The sequence below is a fragment of the Macaca mulatta genome, chromosome 15 (genome assembly GCF_049350105.2).
Source record: "Macaca mulatta isolate MMU2019108-1 chromosome 15, T2T-MMU8v2.0, whole genome shotgun sequence".
Lineage (NCBI taxonomy): Eukaryota > Metazoa > Chordata > Mammalia > Primates > Cercopithecidae > Macaca > Macaca mulatta.
The window spans coordinates 12032992-12050307 of NC_133420.1; the positions used below are offsets into that span (position 1 = coordinate 12032992).

Here is a 17316-nt window from a genome sequence, read left to right on the forward strand (position 1 = left end):
TGACCTAAATAGTAAGAATTTTAATACTGGTGACAATATGAACATAAGGATACAAAAATCAATGTGGAGATTCTCCTAAATATATGAAAAGTTCACAAATTGGGTCCTCCTTGTGTAATTCGGAGTCAGGGTCAAAGAATTTCACTATGAAATGTGTTCCATGACGGCAAACATGAGAAACAGGTGAAAGGAAAGCAAGCCACAGGAGAGCATGGGCTAATAGGACCACTTGTGTGCAAACCTCTCTAGTCAAGGACTACCAGCCAGAGGTGAAGAGAGTTTGGCTTGTGTCTTGCCTACCACTGGGCACACAAAAGCTTTCAGTAGTGCAACCAGATGGCTGGTTTGGCCTGGCTCCCTGCAAAGAAGACATGTATCTCATCCCCACCAGCCCATCAGTCCTGGAACTCAGAATCCTACATGCATTAAACATGAAGCTCCAACTCCATAGCTGACTTCACCTCCTTACTGTCCTTCTGCCATCTGGTGTTTCAGGTGCTCTCCAGATCTGGACTTCGTGGCTCCCCTACCTTTATCAAGTGAAGTCAGGATGTATCATTCTCAGAGTTCTCCTGCCAGTCCAATTTGAAACTCACCAATACAGGCATACCCTGGATGCACTTCCTTGGAATATTTAGAAAACAATGAGCTTGCTCGGGGGTGGTGTGAGCTCTAGGAGTAGAGTTACGGTTTCCCATGGAAACCTGAGAGGACTTAGAATAGTCCCAGAGGCCTAAGCAGTCCAATCTGCCCTGGAAACATCAGGAATGATATACTTGGTCTTCCTGAGGCTCCAAACTTTTTCTAAATAAACTCAGAGGTTACAGAACCATTTTTCTCTCAGGAACTGAAGTGGAGTTATTTGCCTTCTGCCAGCATCTCACTTTTTTTATTATCTAAGTTAGCTTTTGAACCCAGAAGTAGATATTCGTTGTATTTGATTTACACAGGGAGCTTCCTAGAATGCCCATGCGTCTGGATACTTTCTGCATTCACTCAGGTATTCACAAAATGCTGCAGTTCTGCTGAAAATCTATGAGATGATCATTTGATCACCCGAGCAACTTTAGAATGTGTCTTCTATGGAAGCCCTGGAGCCTCCCTTCTGGTATTTCATCCATTGCTGGTACTGAGTACCCAGGGTGAAACCCTCCATCAGACATTGTCAGTAATTCCAGTATGGAGATGGCACTTACGTGATGGGGCTCAAGAATCAGATGGTAGAAGACCAGCCAGGAGGTGAAGTCTCAGTAGGCTTGGGGGCTTAATGTTCGATGCACACCAGACTTCTGAGACTCAGGAAGCGGGTGTGGATCTGTCTGCCCAGTGCTTCTCATCTACAGCCTGGACCAGCCATTTCTTGGGGCGAACTACTGAAAGTTTTTGTATGACCTGTGTCAGGCAGGACTCTGGCCAGACCCTTTTCCATAGTCCATTTGTAATGTATTTCCACGTGGCACAGGCATCTCCACTTTTGCCCAAGCCCTCGTGTGGCTCAGAATTATTCTCCCTACTGCCACTCTTCTTTGCCATCACAGAAGATATTTCAAGATGCAGCCCCAAGCCTCTCCCTGTAATCAATAACATGAGGGCTCATATGGGAACAATGCCACAGGCTTACAGGAATATGCTCTTAAATATCTGCTTTTTTATTATTCTCTTCATTAAAATGACATTTATATCACACCATTGTGATTGCTATTAATATTATTATGTGGGTACAGTTCTTTATCATGGATAGATTTGTGGTAGTTATTAGGCAATGTTGAATAATTTTGTTTATGTTCTGAAGACTGTTGAATTTGCTGAAGATGATTAAAAGACAACCTGAAAACATACATACCACAGCAACCCCAAGACTCCTACTGTACCAGCTGGTGTCCTGTAGAAGAATGGGCTTCCTGACTTATTCTTTTCTTTTTCGGGCAAGTACCTATTCATACCAGCATAGGAGATGGATGAAGTGCACCCTGGTCTTGCCATGGGCTCAGAAAGAATTCATACATAGGCTTTATGTGCTAGGAACTCTATGTGTAGGCCTGTGAGCCCTAGAATGCACTTTCTTTCACCAACTAGTCCACCTAAAAGTTTTCTAAGTCAAATTCCCCCTCCGTGCTTGGATAGGTCATGAATGGCTTTCTGTTACTCACCTAAGATGAAGGGATACCGCTAAATCAGGTTTGTGGCCAAGAAACTTTTACCTGGAGTGGCAGGAGAGGGACTACCTGTTCACCAGAGTCTCTGCAACATTTTCTTTTTCTTCTTCTTCTTTTTTTTTTTTTTTTGCGATAGAGTCTCACACAGTTGCCCAAGCTGGAGTCCAGTGGCACAATCTTGGCTCACTGCAACCTCCGACTCCCAGGTTCAAGCGATTCTCCCACCTCAGCCTCCTGAGTAGCTGGGTTACAGGTGCATGCCACCACGCCTGCCTAATTTTTGAATTTTTAGTAGAGACAGGGTTTCAGGCTGGTCTCAAACTCCTGACCTCGAAATCTGCCCGCCTCGGCCTGCCAAAGTGCTGGTATTACAGGCATGAGCCACCGCGCCCAGCCTCTGCAACATTTTCTAAGTCAGTACAGTAGTTCTTTGAGCCACTTTTTCAGTCAAAGAACTTGTGAAAAAGTCCTCCAAGAACTTGTGACCTTCTGGAAATTGTCAAAATCTCTACAGGTGTCCAGAGTCATTCAGAGCTGTATTGCAAACCAGACTGGGTTCCACCATTAGTAAAGCAAATGCAAAATATGCCATGCCCACCAAAAAGAACCCAGAAGCCATGGTATTTAGCTCTTTCCATCTTTCTTGCCTCCTGCAGGTGGGAGAGTACTGAGTATGATGCCCTCCTACAGCCTCTGGAGGACATGCCAGTGCCTAGAGGTACCAGTAGAGAGGGACCATGAAAGAGCAGATGACAGTCAGGTGGCTGGGAATGACATTGTCCTGGGGTTTTTTGCTTGTCATGAACTCGGCCGCTGGGCAAATGTACGGGTCTGGACACGTATCTTCTCTGGATCCCTGCCCCATCAGCCAGCTATCTTATCTCCTGAAAGCTGGTAGGTGTTGGTCAGCATGGTGTTGCAGGACCAGGGTTATATTAACATTCCCTCTTAGGCTGAAACAGCAGAAGTTAACACAGGAGTCCCCAGGTATGCACATGCCAACCTCCAGATTGTTTTTCTTCTCGTTCTAGATGTTCATCCTTGCTTTCTGGGACTTGAAATAACCCTACACCACCAAATATTTATGCCTATTATCCACTTAGGGAAAACTTGTATGTCCCAAGTCCATAGGGTTAGTATTATTATCAGTATTATAACCACTAGTACTAGTATCATGATGATCATCATTCCTGTTAATATTCATCAATATTTTTATTAGTACCATTGTTAGTATGGATTTTTCATTATTGTACAGCAAGAAATATAGTTTATCCATTCACAAATGGTGTTCAGTTACTAAAGATGACCACAAGGCATGCTCTGCAGACATATACACACACAGCTGTCCTGGAGACCCAGCTTTGCCACAATTGCTCTTTTATAAGATGAGCTCCCCCAATACCCACCAGTTTTTCAGGACTCGACCTGAGCTGGTTGGGCTAGACCTGGAAAAGTTTCCTATTCTCAGCTGTACCTGGAAAAATTTTAAAGACTCTTCCAAGGCCCAGTAATAGCTTTTGGCAGCTTCCAAGACCAGAGAGGGTTTCTTGGCCATTCAGAGCCATTCAAATATTCTAAGTAAACTCAAGGAACCAGAAACCCCACTTGCAGTCATGAAATACCAGTGAATGGCTTCTGTGACTCTCTTCAAGTTTTTCAAAGATAACTGCCTGGAAAGGCTGGCCAGGAAGTCACCCAAGCCCATCCCTCTGCAGGATGTTCTATGTCAGCCAGGGACCCAGTGAATTGCCATTGAACAGAAGGGAGGAACAGAGACAGCATGCCTGAGCCTCTGGAAACATTCTAAGTGCCCTTGTTGGCCCAGAAAAGACTGGTGCTGCCATACGAGGCACAGATATGACAACCTAGCCACTCTAGGAACCACACAAGATTTAAAGGCTCCCAGGAAGTCCAGGAAGGGCAAACATGGCCTTTTAGAGCCATCAGATTTTATTCTAAGTCTACGTGGGAGACAGTGCACTTGGCTTCATAAAAGCACCAGTGGAGGTGATATCGCTTGCCCCAGTATCCGGTCTTTTCCACCTCATCTCAGAGCCAGGCAGCCACCATTTCCCAAAGCTGCTGTGCAATGAAAGGAGAATATTCTAGGTGCTCTCCTGTGCCCACGAAATTCTGTGGCTGCACTAAAGGCAGGGGTTGTCCTCCGGAATGCTCTTCAGGAATCTGACAACACTAGTCAAGATTAGAGAAGTTCAATTCAACGTCATACAAAACCAATCACAAAAAACAAAAAAAAGCATAGTGAGACAAAATGATGAACACACCTGCTAATAATCATGAATGACAATAACAACAATGATGATCTTAGTGATAATGCCACCAACACTGTTAATGGCAATAACAATAAACCTGAGGTAATGGGTGTTAGGGTCCCGATTCACTGATGTGAAGGATGGTGCCAATTTCTGGCCCTCCAGAAATAAAGGAAAAGTAAACACCTGAAGGAGGAGGAGGTGAACCTGGAGCTCCCGCCGGCCTCTGGGCGCTCCTTGGTGGAAGGAGAGGGACTTGGTCCTGAGCCTGCCCAGGATCCACCCGCACCAGAACTCGGGAGTCCCAGTCCCTGGATGGGCTCAGTCCCACCCAGGCCAGACGCCCCGGAGCCCCGGAGCCCGGGTCCTCCAGCCCTCGCTGCCGCCGCTCCTCGCGGAGCCCGGGCCCCCCGCGCCACCTCAACCTCAGCGCGGCTCTGCGAGGGCAGCGCCAAGGATGCTCCGGGCCCAGCGGGGGCATCCTGCCCCAACGGGATACTGACGCCCTGAGGGCGCGGAACAGCGCGGCCTGTGCAGGGCCCGCCATCTTGGGCCTTGCAAAAAGAGCTGCCTCTTCAACGCCCCCACCCGGAACCTCCCCAGAGGCCCCAGCCCCAAAGCCAGGGCGGCGGCGCCTTCCTCACCCTGGGTAAAGAAAACTCAGGTCCTCCCTGGAGACCCGGCTCGCCGCGGCAAGCAGACCGCGCATGCGCCCTGCATGGCCGGACCGATGGGTTTCATTGCCCTTTGCCGGCCATGAGGTGGCAGCACAGGACGTTTGGCCTTTACTGCTTAGCGGTGGACCTGAGTCTGAATCAATGAAATTCAGGTATGGATTATTCAGTACCTTTCTTTTGGAAGATCAAATGGAAATTGAGTACGATATCTTGTGCTTTAATTAAAGAAGATGGGAATAAAGAAACAAATTCGAAAGTTAGTATACAAAAGTCGATTGATTCCCTCTATGTGAAGGGAAGAAGAGCTTGAATAAGAGAAGCATTCTGTGTTATGCTTTAATGCTGGAGAATTGCCACCATGCATTTGTCAAATCCCGTAGAATTTCACAGCACAAATAGTACATCTTAATGTGGCTCAGGACTACATAGAATGTCAGCCACAGTTTGAGGGTAAATTACATATTTAATTAAATAGATTAAACAATAAATAATGTTATGAGCTCTACCTGGACACAATCCTTGCCTCTCCAACCAGTTTGCCAAGGGCTCGAATTTCTTGCTCGTTATCCTCACACTTGACATAAACCCTGGCTGCTGAGTAAAATCAATCACTTGTGGAGATTTTTAAATATAATGATGTGTCAATTTCAACCATGGATAAGGCCATTTAGCCTTAGTAAGGCCTATCGTATTAAGATTGTGCCAGTTTTGCAAGATTTCAAGTCATCATCCCACTTATTATTCAGGAAACGTTTTCTCTTGAGTTTTAGGTTCAGTACTGAGGCTCCTTGATGGACAATACATTTTCCAATTCTGAGGACAAGGCAGAGGAGGCCCCGTCTGTGAGAACTTTCATTTTGCTTCTGGAAAAGTACATTGAATCAAATATAGGAAAGGCTTGCATGGTGGCTGACAGGTTCGGCTGTTTTAGCATGCTGGTGTTTTACCTTCTGGACAGAAGTAAAAGGAACACAGCTGTGTCTGTCTCTGTGTAATAACTCAGGACTTACCTGAGTAAACTCTGGGGTGTCATGAGATGAACTGCTACCTCCACTTAGAGAGGCTTCAGGGACAAAATTTCAAGAGATTTCTGAGGGATAGAAGAGCAGGGCTGCCTTATTCTCTGATCCCAGGTAACTACTCAGAGACAGAGGCAAAGGCTGGGGACACCCAAATGCATATACTAGGTGTCTTTGATCCAGCCTCCGTTTCCTTGCTAAATCTATGCAATGACACACTGAGAAATCTGGCAAGTGGGGCTGAAGATCCCTGATGTGTCAGTTCCAGGGTTGGATGGAAACAAGTGGTTTTATTGGACATGGAAGTAAAGGGAGGTGAGCTGTGAGGAAAGAGCCGTTGAAGTCTGGGGAGACTCAGAAGTTGGGGTAGAATCTCGACCCATAATCCGAGGAGTGCAGATGCAAATCAATTTGTTAGGGCTGCATAAATGAAAGAAGGACTTTACCAACACACTAAGTTTTTCCAACAACCGATTGTATTCTTTGAATATTTGTAAGTATTGATATTTTGGAAATGTTTAATGAGATTTCATATATAATTATGCATTCAATTTATGCCCAGGTCACTTTGCTATTATATGTTTATGTGCTGCATTTTTATGAATAGACATTTTCTCAAATTTCTGAATTATTTTGCCAAACTATGTGTTAAGAGTTTTTTCTAGAGGTCCACCTTCTTGACTCACTTTTCTGATGAGAAACCTATCAGGTTTCTCCATGGTGATTTTCAATTTTAATAGCTCCTCAATGTGAGAAACTTAATGTTAACTAAGAAATGAATTACCCCTAAAGAATCTTCTCCTTTCAAGATGCTAACCGTGTTTTGTCCAGTGTGAAATCTCACATGTGCCACAAGCGTTACTCTGTGAAGAAAGGATTTCTCTTGATTTTTCAAGGCATAACTTCTCCAGTAAGAAGTGTTTGGTATTCCAAGAGAATTCATTGCCCTTGGAAAGACTTTCCCTTCTTATTTAGCTTATAAAGGATTTCCTCTCTTATTGTCCATTTTAGCAGCATTTTATCACTGTGTTTTCTTGTGAACATCAAGCCTAGTGCTTGGCTGAATGTTTATTCACAGAAAATACAAATAAAGGCTTCATCCAAGCAAAGTTTTCTTACATTATTTGGCAACAAATTGCACATAAAAACATTTTCACACTGAACGCAGAGCTAGAGATTCTCTACCTGGAAGTCCCACACGTTTTAAGTTATTAAAACTGTTGCTGAAGACTTTTCGTTTATTATGTTGACAGTTTCAGCTCTCTCGTGTCATTTATGATCAGATCACTAACAAGCCTTTGGTACATATATGTCATACAATTTCTCTTCCATATGAATTTATTGATGTGGACTGAAGAATAAAGGTAACTGAAGTAACGTCCATGTTGATTATAGTAATTCTTCAAAATGTGAGTCCTTTGGCATGTTTAGATGTTACAACTGCAGCTGAAGTCTCTTCCATATTCCTTACATTCGTCATTCCTAACACCATGTCATCTAAAGTCAGAATATGTTCTGAAGACATTTATCATTTTCTCTCCAGGGTGAATGTTCTGATGTTATTTAAGATTAGTACACTGACTGAAGGCTTTCCCACATAAATGGCATTCATATGGCTTTTCTCCAGTGCGTGTTCTCTCATATCATCTAAGGTCAGAAGATAGACTGAAGGCTTTCCCACATAGAAGACAAGCATGTGGTTTCTCTTCAGTGTGAATTCTTGTGTGTCCTCTAAAGCCAGAGGTTTGACTAAAGACCTTCCCACTTTTATCACATTCATAACGCTTTTATCCAAGGTGAGTTCTCTCATGTCTTCGAAGATTAAAGGTTTGAATAAAGCCTTTCCCACACTGATGACACTTATACGGTCTCTCTCCCCTGTGAGTTTTCTCATGTCTTCTAAGGTGAGAACACTGAGTGAAGGATTTTCCACATAGATGACATGCATATGGCCTCTCTCCAGTGAGAGTCATGTGCCATCTAAGGTGAAAGTAATTAGTATAGGCCTTTTCACATATATTACATTGATATGATTTACCTTTAGTATGAATTTGTTTATGTGGTTTAAGGAACAACTGATTACTAAGGGATTTTCCACACTGTTTGCTGATGTAGGGTTTCTTTCCACTCTGAGTTAACAAACGCTGAGTCATTGTGGAACTGTGAGTGCAATCTTCTTCCAAATCATTACATTCAAAGGGATCCTCCAGAATGAGAGAGTTCTCCTTTAGGGACAAAGATTAAAAGCTCTTAATGATTTACCAACATACATTCATTTCACCACCTTTGAATTCTAGACCAACTATTCAGTGGTAGAGCCCAGTTGAAATCTTTCCAATGTCACTTGTGTGAAAGGAAATTAAATTTTGGCACCCCAAACTCATTGAACCAAAGGGAAAAATCGAGCTGGGAACAGGGTCACACAAACCTGCCTCCTCCTTCTGGTTCCTAAATAGTATGGCTACAAGATGAAAAGCTACATGCCTCCCCCATATTTTGCCCACAAGGAAATTCCTCATGAGCTGTTAAAGTTACACCATGGCAATGCAAACTGACAGCTTGTCTTTATAGGCGCAGTCATCCCCAGTTCACCAGACACAAATGCATATCCGATTGTTTCCCTGCCCCATTTTGCCTATGTTGTCTTATATAAAATGCAGCTCTCCTGCATTATTCCTCTGCCTCATTTGTTTATGTCATCTTATGTAAAAAAAAAATCCAGATTCACTGAGCCAGAAAAATGCATGAATATTTTTTTCTACGCACCTTTTACATGAAAATTGTGTACTTCTCAATATCCCACCCTTTCCCCCTTTAAATTTAGAGAAAATCATCTTTGGAGAAAGGTATACACCTGTCCCCCAGGTACATGTCCTTAACTCTGGCAAATAAATCTCCTAAAATGATTGGGACTTGTCTCGTCACTTTTCTCGATTGACACTTGCGTACACATTGTCTCCTGCAGACACAGATATTTTCTCTTTTGTAAGATCCCAACTGCAGAGTTATTCCATTGATTGTGATGATATCAATATCTTTCAAAGTCTGAACATGAGCAATGTATATGCACTTGTTCTATTTTAAAGATCTCATGTTATGGTTTAGAACACAGGTCACTTTATTCACTGAATTCAAACTATCAAATATTTTTTTGCTTAGAAAGCACTTAATGCCAGCCTAATTACGCTCAGGTGACTGTGCGTCATTACTAACTTAACCCATTACCAGGTCTTTAACTTAGATGACTGGTGTACACAGCTATAAAACTCACCATTGTCATACCGGTGGATGCGTCTTTTCTGATAGGATGCATGAATATCGTGTGTTTTTTCTTAAGGGCACTTTCCTTGTCTGAAATAATTGAAAAATAAATTGTTACCTTGGTATTATGGTAATAAAATTCTTTGAAAAACCCCAAGGCCCTTTTACTTTTTTTCGAAAATTGACACTTAGAAGTGGCAAATGTGTCAAATGAAGAAAATACTTCAATAGAAGAAACAGATTGTACAGCGTCAGCAATTAGAAAAGTGCTTTAAAATTAAAATGTTAAAAGAGATAAAATGGAGATGAGATATCAGGCAGGTAAATAGAGGGATAGTCTTCACAGGGGTATCGGGAAAAGAGTCAGCATGTGACAGTTTAACCCCAACAGGTACATGAATTATCCTTTTCCCGAAAGTAAAAGAAAAGGCAAGAGGACACAAGAGTAGCATCTGACATATGAACAAAATGATAATAACATCTAAGGAATTCTGCTCCAGTAGCTTAACCTACATTTTAGAAATTACCACTCATTTAATAAAACTGCTAATTAATATTTGACTGATATTATTCATTGAAAAAGCACTTTCTCCTGTTAGAGCACAGGACCTTGTTCCTTACCCAGATTCTGGCCTTGGAGAAATTCTCTTCCTTCCCACCAGAGCTCTTTTCCTTGCTCCAGCTGCAAAGTTATATAGGATTTGCTTATCTGTACCCTGTTAGTGGAAACAGTACATGTGTTTTGAGTTCACTGTCAATAAATGTGCATTATCACCAACTGTAAGGCAGGCTACTGAGGAAGAATAAAAACAGTGAAGGTCAGCTCAGGCCACAAGACCTAGAACACAGAAAACTCCCCAGGATTTTTCTGACCCAACGTGAGACTAGAAAATAAATCCAAACAAAAGGTCCATCAGGAAAAGGAAATTCAAAACAGTCAGGACCTATGAATGCTGAGTCCATGCCTAAGTTCCAAGACACAATGCATAATACACAGTCTTTTCAGAAAGAGATTAATTAAACCTCTGCACAGTATGTTTATTATTATTCTCATGCAGAACAAAAAAAACATTCGATTTACAAAAATAATTGGTGTTCTATACAGAAAAGATATTGCTATTGTTTTCACTAATTGGTCTCAGCCTAAGCATAGCGACTGAAGCAGAAGAGTTATTTAGAAAATATTTAATTTAATACATTGAAAATATTCATTAAGTTCCTAGGTCTGTTCTGAGTATTAGAGACTGAGTACCAAGGAAACCATGAAATCCCTGTCAAGATTACATTCTAATTGCGTGACACACTAAATAAAACAAAATAAAATAAAGATATTTCTTTAGACAGATTTAGAGAGCTCAAACTTTTTTCAGATAAGATCTGTGAGAGAATCAGAGAAGAGATTAGAGTGAGATATGGGGAAGCTGTTCCAACACTTATCGAATGAATGAGTCAATGTGTGTCTACATACGTATGTGAATGTTGAGGGACTCACCGAGGGACACCAGGTGACACACGTTTTCCAGCATTACATCTCTGTACAGCTTTCTCTTGGATGTGTCCATCATGGCCCACTCTTCCTGGGTGAAGTCAATAGCTACATCTTCAAAAGTCACTTTGTTCTAAAACATCACAGACATTTTAGTTTAGACAGAGAATCCCTTTTAATGTCCAGAGGAGGAAGGCTGAAATGACATAGGTAGGAGCTGGGTATGCAGAACACTCCGTGTTTTAGGTTCCAGCCAGTTCATTCTCAATACTAAGCTGGTATCTGCCTTTCAAATTCACTCACAGAGACATACCCACTCTTACTCCATTAAACTTTCCTATGAAGAAATATAGCATGAGATGTGGCATAATATAGCCCAGATATTTTTTAGTAATGTGTTAATCACCTGTACATAACTGATTATAAAATTTTCACTTGAACCTTCATAAATAAAACAAATTTACCACGAATTTCAAGTAAATTACAGATTTGTCACAAGGCAAATAACCATGATTTACTACTTTTTAAACACGACCGTGATTAAATGAATTATTTCGCTAGATAAAACACAGGTTTCTCACCAATCAAATGGTTAAAAGACCTATTGTGTGTTTTGAATAATCTAAAGAAGTAATAGAAAACATGTTTCCTATCTAGCAAATATTTATTAAATACAGGTCATTGGTCCCTTATTCATTAAAAAGTTAGAAAGTGATGAACCAGACTCCAGCATTCTTCAGAACTGAACAAGTTTTACACAGAATATAGGATTCAATTCATACATATAGTCACTCTAATGTTATGCAATTCAGGTGTTCATGACAAGGCTTAAAGACAGTCCAGCCGCACAAGACAAGACCGCTGAGGCTGCTATACTGAGGAAGTCTTAGTCTGATGATTCCTGTGATATGAAGCCTCCTGTTCTCAACTTTCTCTGATCAACCCAAACATCAGTTATCACTGCCTCTCTTTTAACTTTACCTTGTCACTTGGCTCGTTCAAGGATAAAAAGGCCTCTTTACTGTTTTGTTTTTTTCTAACCAGCCCTTATAGAGCATTTCCACAGAACCCTAAATTGTACTATATCTACTATATTCCTTCTCCTGAGTGTGCAACCATAATTAAGTAATTGTATTTCTTATATGTTACTTTCAGTTACCAGAAGGCAAAAATGTTAATTATCAAAAGGCAAAACGAATGGGGATAAGAATAATAATGACTTCTTTAGTTGTCCTTTTGCAAAGTTTTTAAAAGCATAAATATATTTTATCAAACTCTCCTTTTTCCTCAACACTGTGCAGCTCTTGCCCAAGGCCTATCACACGGGATTTATTGAACTCAGCTGCTAGAACATCAGCCTCATTATTGGGCTGTGATCTTCTGCTCTTCACGCATCTCTATTGCCTGCATTCATCACAATCCTAAGTCTACGTCAGCCAACGGGACAGTTAATGGGTCAATTATTTCCCTATGAGGTTATAGGATGGATAGAAGAAAAAGAAATACATAAATGAGACCTCCATGTCATTTCTTGTAAATAGCCTGCATAGGGGCTGGAATAAAGTAGTGTAATATTAGAAATTATATTGATAATTTAGGAATCATTGACACATGATACCCAACCTAGAGTCCTGAGAAAACTTAATTGGAGGCCAGATACCTGAAAGTCTCCTGATTGCATTTGGAACACCCAGGGTGGGTGGATTTTGCATCATAAAAACAAACAAAAAAAGAATAAAAATGAAACACCCATGCAAACTGGAGAAAACTGCCCATTTGCCAGCAATATGGGTATAATTTCAGTAGAAAGAGCCATCCCCCACTCACTAGTGAATGCATTGTCAAGAACTCAGTTTCTCTCTGTCTTCTTCTGGATTTCCACTTGCAGACGCTTCAGGCACTAAGAAAAGCTGAGGTTGGAGAAAGAACACGTGAGACACCAGCCTTGTACATAATTTTCAGACCAACCTGTGATGAAAAGCCAGACCTTCACTGAAGGGTGACACCACCTGCACCACAGCCTGACCAACAGTCACAAACACACAGAGGCCTCTCCTCTTTTCCCATGGTCAAAATTAGGAAGCCTATGACTGTGGTTTCTGACAAAGAAGGAACACAGATATCTTATGAATGAGAGCATCAAAAGCACTGGGTTTTGTATGTGAATTGACACAAGTCCAGATATTCAATTCCCTCACTGATTTTAAAACACAGGGATCCCTGACTCCGCCGACATGTGGAATATGATTTCCACCTGTAGATAAACACTGTGGGATTTCTCAGATTTTATTATCCCAGCTTTATGCCCTAGCAATGTTTCTCCAACACCAATCACAGCCTTCTGAAACCTTACTCCACTTTTACTTTCTCTCAATTTTGACTTTTGTATTTCCCTTTGGAACTCAGAAATCAATCAAGTAAGAATCTGTTTTAGGGACAAGCGCGGTTGCTCTCGCCTGTAATCCCAGCACTTTGGGAGGCCAAGGCAGGTGGATCACCTGAGGTCAGGAGTTCGAGACCAGCCTGGCCAAAATGGTGAAACTCCATTTCTACTAAAAATACACAAATTAGCTGGGCATGGTGGTGTTTGCCTGTAATCCCAGCTACTCAGGAGGCTGAAGCAGGAGAATTGCTTGAACCCAGGAGGCAATTACAGTGAGCCGAGATCCTAACACTGCACTCCAGCCAGGGCAACAGAGCAAGACTCTATATCACACACACACACACACACACACACACACACACACACATACACACACACAAAATCTGTTTTAGGATGGGGATAATCAACTCAGGAATTTATTTCACTTGGAGGGTCAACACTCCCATCCTGCTGATCTAGCCCTTAAAATCCCCCGCATCAGAAATTCGCAGCAGTACCCTGCGTCATGGTGTTTTTGTCCTGTGTATACAGTCACAATCCTCTAGGATGCTCAGAAAATACAAAATGCCTTAGGGCTGAGAGAAATTTAGCAGCTCAATCTGATATTTTACTAAGGTGGTATCTAAAATTCTTGCAATCATGGTTTATATTAGTCTTTGTTAGTTGCAATATCTCTGATTATCATGATACATATTTGCTGAGAAATACTGATGTTCATGTGTATATTCATACATAGATATGTAGGTATATAGATGGATATGTTTATATGAACGCATGTGTTTGAGATGGGGGAAAACATGCATATATTATTTCCCTGCTAAAAATATAAAAATAATTAAATATATTTTATGTACAAATGATAATTATGTGTCATAAACAAAAAATTAACTGACCTATTTGTACGTGAAATCCAGGAAAAATAAAAAGGGTAGCTTTGTATTAATTGTGACATTGTGCTTACAGATATACACAAATTTCCTTATTTAACCCTTATAATAACCCTGCTGATTATAGTTTATTTACCAGTTTAATAAATGATCAACAGAGTTTGACAAATATGACAAAATTACAAAACTGGAAAATGACACAGCAATACTTTTAATTATAGTCTGCCTTGTCACTGCCTCTTCTTGCTTTTTTACAAAATTACTCCCCTAACCAAGGTTCTCTATGATTCTGGGGACTCCAGGATTTAGACCCCAGTTCCCAAACTTCACTGTGTTTATTTTTACTGCCACATTTTAATGCACATTTACAGACTTCAACAAGCACTTTTCAATATCAACTTTTTTCTTATTCCTTGGACTATTTCCTACATCTGTTCATCAAGACTCCAGTAACATATGACTCCATCTGCCTGTCCCTTCCATGAATGTACCTGACAGTACATGTATTATGTAGTCTATAATTCAAGCAGAACAGATATTCCTTCAAAACAGTAAGGTATTAGAGAATGCCTACAAAGCTTCAGTGAAACCAGCTGTAACCCTTAATACTATTACCATGTAAACTCTTCCTCGAATATCAAAATAAGATTTGGACTTTAGAGAATATCTGTGTGTGATTATAACCCAAACATGAACTAAAAGTAATTTCAATGGTCATATACAGACTGTGCCAGGGACAAAAAAGGACAAATATTATAAGAAAATTAAAGCATACTTATTTCCTAAAGGACTCTTGTGTGGAATCTATAAAAACTATTTCAAGATATAGAGATTAAATATATTTCAAAACACATACATACACAAGCAATCTTTAGGAGAAATTTTTTAAAACTTATGTTATGAGTCTAAAATTTTCATTAATTCATGGAAAAAATGTATTGACAAACTTCTCACCAGAGCAGGAATAACAACTTACGTATTTGGTGACTTCAAGATAAGAGCCTGCACAGCTTAGTATCTCCCTCCAGATCTCTCTCTCTCTCTCTCTCTCTCTCTCTCTCTCTCTCTCTCCTTTTTTGTTTTTTGACAGAGTTTCACTTTTGTTGCCCAGGCTGGAGTGCAATGGTGAAATCTCAGCTCACTGCAACCTCCACCTCCCAGGTTCAAGCTATTTTCCTGCCTCAGCCTTCCAAGTAGCTGGGATGACAGACATGCGCCACCTCGCTTGGATAATTTTGTATTTTCTGTCGAGACGGGGTTTCTCCATTTTGGTCAGGCTGGTCTGGAATTCCTGACCTCAGGTAATCCACCCGCCTCAGCCTCTCAAAGTGCTGGGATTACAGGAGTGAGCCACAGCGCCCAGCCCAGATCTCTTAAAAAGTCATGAGGAAGGAGCCATTCTGCATCCTCAATATTCCCTTAATATTTTAAGGACACTCATAACAACTAAGAGGCAGACTTGTGACTTCCTAGCCCTTTCAGGGCTATTTAGGCACACCTTAGTGAAGTATTAGGAATGCAGTATTAGGTCTCAAGTTCCTGGACACCAAAACCATGTTCTCCAACAGATCTTCAGTAAAAATAGCTGATGTCTATATTCTTTTGCCTGTCCTTTCCCTTCCTTTTAATTCAGAACTGCGGTCTTGAAAAGTGCTATTATTTAGTAGGTTCTCTCAATTCTCAACACCAGCACTATACAGTGTTGAGTAACATCTCAGGTGCTAGGGAAACAGCAGCCGACATTCTAGCAATGCACAAATAGAAAAGCAAAGATCACCACAGAGTAAAAGAGAATAGATTTTTTAAAAGTATGAAACCAAAACGAATATATATCAGATTACACTATAAATGGAAAATCCTATTTTCTTGACTGGATTGCAAGTCAAAACCTCTCATGGCTTCCAACATCCAATATATTCAAAGCAGTTCAGGAATGGTGAAAGTGGAATGGAATTTAAAATTATTCTAAGGTTGCATGTGTGAAAGCACCATGCCCTGAAACAAAATATTTATTTTTAAAGTGCATAATGAACACTGCATACAAAGTTTGTGTAACGAGAGAGAAAAAAATCTCACATTTTTTAAAAAGGAATATGCAACATATTTACATATAATAAAATAAAATTAAACTAAAATAACAACAATGAAAGACACAATCTGACCTCTGAAAATCAAGGGAGAAATCTCTTTTAAATAAACTTGGCACAATTTTTAAAGTAAGTTATGAAAAATAATAATACCTGAATATAGTATGTAAAAGTACCAACACAATAAAGCTAAAACAATATCCGTGGAAAAATTATTTGCTGTAGATTACTTTTAAAAAATGATCTAAGTCCTTTCCTGAAGAAGGTAGATGAATGAAATTTAAAAATTGCCTGAGAAAAATCTGTGAAAGGAAATGAATATAGAGAAGCAGAATATAATTTAACTATAAAGCACACAAATAGAATTTAAAAATAAGGCCGCGTGCAGTGGCTCATACCTGTAATCCCAACGCTTTGGGAGGTGGAGGCAGGCGGATCACCTGAGGTCAGGAGTTTGAGACCAGCCTGACCAACATGGAGAAACCCCGTCTCTACTAAAAATAGAAAAAAAAAAAAAAAACTGGCGGGCGTGGTGGCACATGCCTGTAATCCCAGCTACTAGGGAAGCTTAGGCAGGAGAATCGCTTGAACCTGGGAGGCAGAGGTTGCATTGAGCTGAGATCATGCCATTGCACTCCAGCCTGGGCAACAAGAGCAAAACTCTGTCTCAAAGAAATAAAAAATAAAAATAAAATAAAAATAAGTGGCAGCCAACATGCCCAACATGATTTTCTGTGATGAAAGAAATTCTCTGTATCTACATTGTCCAATGCAGTAACTACCACACATATGTAGTCACAAAATTTCTACTTTGGCCACAAATTGGGCTATTACTACTAAGGATATGCCATTTAGTTATTTAATTATAATTAATTTACAGTTTATAGCCACATGTGACTAGTAGTTACTCTATTGGTCAACGCAGATCTAGAATCTTGGAGAAGGCAGTTAAAATAATGAGATATGGTCAAAACAAAAATGGAAAAGGCGCACAAATAGTGAACACAGAATATGAGAATGTGAAGTAACAAGTCACACAGTAAAATTTAATAATGAGATGCTTCCTTGATGGGACACATGTCTAATG

General features: G+C 40.5%; 1 pseudogene; it reads right to left on the reverse strand.

The window, feature by feature from the left end:
• Window positions 1-7768: 7768 nt before the first annotated feature.
• LOC144334698 (zinc finger protein 705B-like) lies at window positions 7769-12711 on the reverse strand (annotated as a pseudogene).
• Window positions 12712-17316: the final 4605 nt, after the last annotated feature.